The 7,035-nt window shown below is 50.1% G+C and overlaps 1 protein-coding gene across 1 annotated transcript in view; it reads left to right on the top strand.

Annotated features, from left to right (window-relative positions):
• The first annotated feature begins 834 nt into the window (after positions 1-834).
• The window catches only part of LOC149372684 (CD9 antigen-like), a 45,424-nt gene continuing 39,223 nt past the window's right edge, over positions 835-7,035 (top strand). The window contains exon 1 of the mRNA XM_089567242.1: positions 835-1,334. The gene's annotated coding sequence lies outside the window, so the exon portion shown is untranslated. The remainder of the gene's footprint in view (positions 1,335-7,035) is intronic.

Raw genomic sequence — 7,035 nt, 5'->3', positions numbered from 1 at the left:
GGGGTTTAGCTCACGATGATATTACACATCCCGTGCACTCTCGCGGTATCGTGCTGCGCCACGGCTGACCACAGCACTTTTATCCCTGAAATCCGCTCGCATAATTCCCTTGAAGTTCGCCGCCTCAGGTCAACGGGTGAGACAACTCCCCGATAGTCTCCTCCGGACGAGGAAAGGACCGCGTAAGTAATCGGCCACGGGGGTCGTTACTCGCGACCGCGTAGCTCCGTGCGAAGTATTCATGCCGGAGGCGGTAGCGGTTGCTGGATAATGCGCACCTTTGACCGCTAGTTTGGGAGGCCATGTCGGAAAACAGCCCGCTCGTCATCGGCAATCCGAAGCTAGTAGCCCCGCCTGTTCGCCGCAGCTCGCGCCGGTACGCACGCGCACACACACGCGTACACCTTGTACGCGCCGGGTCGCAGCGGGTTCGCATTACAGTAAACTCCCCACCTCCTCCTAAACCTCTCGAAAACCGGGTCAAACAAGCCCTGCTTCGTCGCCCTTTCCGAAAAGAGCACGCGTGCGCGCACAGAGGCTTTTCCCATCGGAAGAGAAACCTCCCCGGTAGGAGAAGGAGGAGGGAAGAGGAGGAGGTCAAGAGAGAAGCGGAGCACGAGAGTTCATCCCCAAAGATCGAAATCCGGTCCTCCACGGGACATGCGCATTCGGACCGGTCGGTCGGCGCAGAGAGCGTGCGCGCGCGCGGCACCACGGGACGACGACGTTTAACGCTGGACGCGCACCGCAAGCAAGAGAGAGAAAGAGCGCTACTCTCTTCCTCCTCACTCTCCTCCTCGAGCTGCCCTCTACTGCAACCAGAAGCACGCAGCACACTCGCGAAGGTCCGCTCAGCCGTCGTCGCCGTCACGCCGTGCGCGAGGAGTGTGTTGTGCGCGCGTGCTCTTCTTTGCGTATCCGCGTGGTCGCGCGTCCGCTGTGGGGACGCCCGGAACTCCGACACAGCTGCGTCTTCGGCCGACGGCAACGGGGCACGCCGTTTGGAGTGTGCCGCATAAGCCCCTTCGTGCACGCCTTCCCCGACGCCCAGCGACAACGTCGCGGTGACAACCAGCGTCGGGACGCTGCTGGATGCGGAGCGGCTGCCGTCCTCAGCTGTGCGGCGGCGCAGTGGAGTAGTGGTGCACGGAGGGGGAGAGGCGGCGCGCCCGGGGAAGGTGCTGGTCGCTTCGGAGAAGCAAGCGAAGCGCGCGCGTCACCAAACGCTCGCTGTGGCAGATCTAACAAGGTGCTATCCCGGAATTGCGTCCCTTCCTCCACCGTCGCTGACCGTCTAACTGTCGCACTCTTCGTTGCTGTCTGCAAGGCGCAAGGTGAGCCGACCATTTTGGTGCGCAGCTCGCGTCGATCACAGCCAGGCAACAAGCTGAGCATCGGAAAAGCCGTTAGTGTCAAGGCGCGGTTGAAGCTTCGGCAGTGGGAGGGGATGCAATGGGGGAGGAGAAAGGGACGCTGGGGCGTCCAGCGCTGCTCGCTGCTACTCCGTCCGCCCTGACATTTTCATTTGCGCGCAGCCTTAAATAGTTAGCAGCGCGGCATTTAACGCGAGCCCTGATAAACAAGCTCTTTTGATTTGTTCGGCCATTGCTGCTGACTGAATGGCCGCCGCTATTTGAGAAGCGCATTTGTGTTAGCTTTGTTTGTTGCTGGTTGGCCGTTGCCGTCGTGTTTTCGGCGACACACTTGGGGTGCTTGATTTGAAGAGATGAGACGTGCGTGCTGTACTGAGCGTAGCGTGTCCTTGTTTTTGTTGCTCCATTGGTTTCACGTTATAGTGCAGCGAAGTTAAAGCTTGCACTCTGGAACAGATGTGTTGACGTCTTTATAACTGTTACGTATACCCTTGAGACGATCCATGGAATCATTGATGTTTTATTACCTCCTAATGCAGATGTTCTGCAACATAAATATATATGTTCCCTTTTGCAGAGATAGCAATAGACAGCTTTTCTTGTTTTTTTTTTTCTTATTAACGTAGTGCAAGTGCCTTTGGAAGGCGTTACTTCAAGAACGCAATCCGGCCCGCTAACCGCGGCCTTGAGAAAAGCGTCCCGGGCGCCTTTAGACGTGCAAGTAAATAAATAAATGAAAGACAGAGAGGGAGAGAGAGTGGAAGAAAGCAATAATGAAGGAGGACACACGTCGTCTTGCGAGCTTCGTATTGCGTTTGTTGTCACGAAGGATTTTATAACCTTCACGCTCGATTACGGTTTCGTCAGCAGAGGGTGTTTTTCTTCTTGCTTTTTATTTATTCCATGTGGCATCTTTTTTTTTTCTTTCGCGAGCGGCCATTTTGTACGTTAAAGTGCGCGGTCTGTGTATAACCCGCGAGGGGGAATAAAAGCTGTAAAGCAGGATGTCGACTTTGCTAATGTTTCGAAGCCTGCCATACCATCATTCTCTCTAGGGAAGTTAAGCGAGGTAAGCATGTTTTATCGGTTGGAAGGGTACTTCTAACTAAATTTAAGGTTGCCTCGAGTTTTTAAAGATATGCACGTTCCTTTTATTAACGAATGTATAGGTTCGTCCTGGCTTGAACGTGACAACACCGATTGCCATCCAGACAAATACTGCCGCCAGTGCTAAGGAACTCAGTAAATGTGGGCGCGCTGTTTTTATCTCTGGTCGGCATGGCTTCTTAACTCGACCACATTTGGCACTATCGAGAACGGTCGTGTTAACATCCTGTGGTGCTGATCCTCCAGAAAAAAAAAAAAAACTGCACCAGTTCCATCTACTGCCGCGAGAACTCGACCAGCGCACATTAATCGCTGTAATGAAGAGCGGAAGAGCAGCTGGTCGTAGCGAAGATTGCGTAATAGCGATTCAGTTATATCGCACTTGATGAGTTTAGATACGCGGTGTTGAAACAAGAAGACGCCTGTCGTACGCTTGCACATACCTAAAGGTATACGCTCAAAACTCCACTAGCGGCGTCATATGCTGCACAGCGTGCGAGAGAAGCCTTCTTGTTCAACAGCGCGTATCTAAAAACATTAGGGGTGATTGAACTGAAGTGTTAATAATTCCAACCATTACTGTGCTCTGGCCCAGTTCGAGCGGCGACAGATGCTCGCGTTGCTTCAGATCAGAGCGTAAGAAGTCGCGCTAGCTCTCGTGGGTTTGCGTTCGCCTGCAGTCATTCTCGTCTGGGTGCTAGTAAAGACACATGAAATGAAAAAGCACGTCCGGTTGAACCGTGGAGCGGACCTCGGGGTTATTGGTTTATTTGCGCAGTTATTTGTTTGGTTATTCTTCTTAAGACTATAGGTTAATATGACGCATCATTTCTGATGGCAGGGCTGTCCTAGTACAGCACCAGTTTTAATCATGTGACAACAAGGGGGTTTCAAATTATGCATACGCCACAACTGACTATTTTTCCATCTCTTTTTCTGGCACGGGTCGACGGAGTTATCCATGGCGGCGTCCCTGAGGTTCGAGATGAGAATTTCGGCGATGAGCTTGTGGTTTAGACTAAAACTCAGCATGGGCTTTGTGACGTCACTCCCGGTTATGAGTCGGACGTCACGTGGGTCGATATGTCAGCAGCCTCTCCTCCGTTCTGTGCCTCATGCGCATGCTTCACTCAAGCAGGTCGCTACGTCATAGTGTTTAGCGCCAAAATTAATGTCAGCAATTCGGTGGTGTCAGGCAGGTCCAGTCAGCTGGGACTGGTAGGCTTGAATGTCAAGTTTAATAACATGTAATTATATATACCAAGGTTTTCCTAACTACCTGTCTTTACGTCACTCCCGGTTATGAGTCGGACGTCACGTGGGTCGATATGTCAGCAGCCTCTCCTCCGTTCTGTGCCTCATGCGCATGCTTCACTCAAGCAGGTCGCTACGTCATAGTGTTTAGCGCCAAAATTAATGTCAGCAATTCGGTGGTGTCAGGCAGGTCCAGTCAGCTGGGACTGGTAGGCTTGAATGTCAAGTTTAATAACATGTAATTATATATACCAAGGTTTTCCTAACTACCTGTCTTTACGTCACTCCCGGTTATGAGTCGGACGTCACGTGGGTCGATATGTCAGCAGCCTCTCCTCCGTTCTGTGCCTCATGCGCATGCTTCACTCAAGCAGGTCGCTACGTCATAGTGTTTAGCGCCAAAATTAATGTCAGCAATTCGGTGGTGTCAGGCAGGTCCAGTCAGCTGGGACTGGTAGGCTTGAATGTCAAGTTTAATAACATGTAATTATATATACCAAGGTTTTCCTAACTACCTGTCTTTAAAGGTAATCTTCGTAACCGAACAAAACGTATTTCATACATATCTCTTGAAATCGATCTTTCGGTCTTGTCAGGCTGTCGTGTTGCAGTTATGACTGAACCGGATATATAAATACACAGATATTTATGGCACTGAAAGCGCTAAGGAACTCCAAGATTACCTAAAGAAAACAAATAGGTAGGTGGACAACGATGTGAGAATGAGAAGGAACTAAAAGCCAAGGCCTATTTACAAAGAACGACGGAGAGAGAGAGAGAAGACACCGCCTGCTGAGAAGGAACGAGTAGAGGAACTGCGTAGGGCAGAAATTGCTTGTGAGAAATAGAAACAGAGCGTTGGGAAGGTCTGCGTATGCTAAAATAGTGATCCTTATTCCGTGCGGTAACATCGCGTGCATCGCCGGCCCACCGGGAAATATCCCCGAAAAGGAGAAAATAGGCTCGCGTGACCATCGGTCACTTGGCTGTATCGGGAAATGTCAGTGACTCCGCGTTTCCGTTTTCTTGCTGCGGCTTCAGGTGTGTATTCCTGGCCGTGTCTTCCGCGAACTGCGACTGAACACGTCAGGCTGTTCCACTTCTCTTATTTTGACATGTCGAAAAGGAATTAAGCCTTTTTGAAGTAACAGCAAATTAATGTGGGAGGGGGGCATAACTAGCCAGCTAACTACAGCTGACCAGCTTTACTGTTCGCTGTGCATGCGAAAAGCGCAGGCTTTTCGCTTGATTGCTTTTAAATTTGTTGATCAGTTGTTCATAAATTCGGTATCTTGGTGCCATGGACTAGCCGTCTTGGTAAGCTTAGTTGTTAGAGCGACTGCCGCGGCGAAATGGTGGACCCGGGTTTGAACCCCGGACCAAGCGCAATTTCTTGTTGTCTGCTACTATTCTGAAGCAGCTGCGTAGTTCTCCTCCGTAACTGCTTGGACATGGTCATATTAAGATATGGTCAGGATATGGTCAGTTAAGGCCGCTTAATTTAACACGATTCCGTTCCCGTTGGCTAAGCTGTAAGTAGTACTAATGTAGCACTCCTCTTTTCAAAGAACGCGAAACGTGTGCCACGGCGAAGAACTTCTTTTCTTCTCCGCCGACTTGCACCCTTTATATACAGGAAATGCAGGTTTTATTTCTGGGTGGGAAACAACAGTCGAGGTTAGCGCTTCCAACCTGGCTCGCTTTTTGTAGTAAACCAGACGCAAAAAATTTCGGAAGTGTGCGTCAAAATTTATTGCTTTTGTCGCGCCTCTCTCAGTGAACCGTTCCGGTTCTATTATATTTAACTCAGTATTTTATAGATGAGAAACCTTGCATACTGCCTTTAACACACGCATGACTGCAGCATTTTAAAAGCTGTTAAAAGAAAAAGTTCTGATTCGGTTCGCGAAATAGCAGGTGCAGCTGCAGCAGAAATCCATTGCCATCAATTTTACAGCCAGCAGGCTGACTACTCGCATTTCATCTCCTATACTTCTTCATCCGCCTGTTCTTCCAAGCTCCACTCGATGGAAAACTTTATTAAGCAAGTGAGTTTGGACCGTACAAGGTCTCAGGGCCACCGCAAAGCCCTCACATTACGCGCATGTGTCCAGGCCACGTAGGGCCATGGCACTGGCACCCCGGTTCACACAGCGAAGTTGCGCGTCCGGGTCCTGCGACGCAAGGAGGGCCTCCCATTCCCTCGAATAACATGAATGTCTTATGCCCCTGCCTACGCATCATGTATGCAGTAGATTGAACATCTGGTTTGCCAGCTGTGGGATGCGTTCCTAAAGTAAAGAAGAAAAAAAGATCAGCGTTGTCAGGCCGTTCTATAGCTTAATAACTGTGATGTGAATTCGTGAAAAATTTCGTTCTCCTAAACTGACCTTTAGCTGCAGCGCAGTTTCTTTCGGTCACGCGCAGCGAGTCCCGGGCCCTGGTTCCTTGACCTTGAGGTTCGGATTCCAGACGCGCCTCGTTCCCCTGTCGCTGGCTCTGACCTTTGTCCAGCGCGGGACCAAAACACGCCATGGCTGGGAGAAAAGGGCGTCCGTTAAACGGGCTTCTAAAGGTTCGCGTGACCGCCGAGCTACTTTGGGAGGGAGCGCGGCTGATGAGCGGAAAGCGGGGAAGAGGCCTATACACGGGTCGCGCAGCCAGCGAACGCCCGGGAGAGTTCTTGTCAAGTCACATAGACGTCTTCTTTTTGGCGCTGGCCCGAGCGGGGCGGGTGCCGGTATAAAGTTCGCTGTCCAATGTGTCACTTTTTCGCGTAGTCGCAAACATGCGCCACAACAGCGACTGCTCGTGTACGAGTATCGCCGTACTCTGGAAAACGTCGATTGGCCAATAATTGCCACGTTGCGCCCAGAACAACGCACTTTGGATACAGTTTGCTAAGAGAGTAGTTACGAACGGCATTGATAAAACTTGTCTGCATATACAGGGTGTTCAAAATCAGGGTTCACAGATTAAAAAAAAATACCAATAGCTGTAACAAAAGCAATTATTGTAAATGGGTTGTGCGGCCAGGTGGACGTAAACAGTGAGAAAAATTGTCATCGTAATCTGAGTAATTATCTAAAGTTCATTAATTAACTTTTTATTCACTGCAGTTAGCGTACGTGTTTATGTTGAAAACTTGGAGACAGTGGCATTCAAATACTACTCTATTTTGTACAGTTTTGGTATCGCGCGTTTGTCCTGAGATATGCACTTCTAAGATTTCAGCCCGAACCGTGTAATTACGCATGCGAGATCGTGGCGTTCGGTGTGAAGCTCGCAGGTAGTCTAAATT

This window comes from Amblyomma mixtum, chromosome 1, assembly GCF_055824585.1.
Source record: "Amblyomma mixtum isolate Tamu chromosome 1, ASM5582458v1, whole genome shotgun sequence".
NCBI lineage: Eukaryota > Metazoa > Arthropoda > Arachnida > Ixodida > Ixodidae > Amblyomma > Amblyomma mixtum.
Note: the sequence above shows the minus strand (reverse complement) of the source record. Positions and strands in the feature narration are given on the sequence as shown.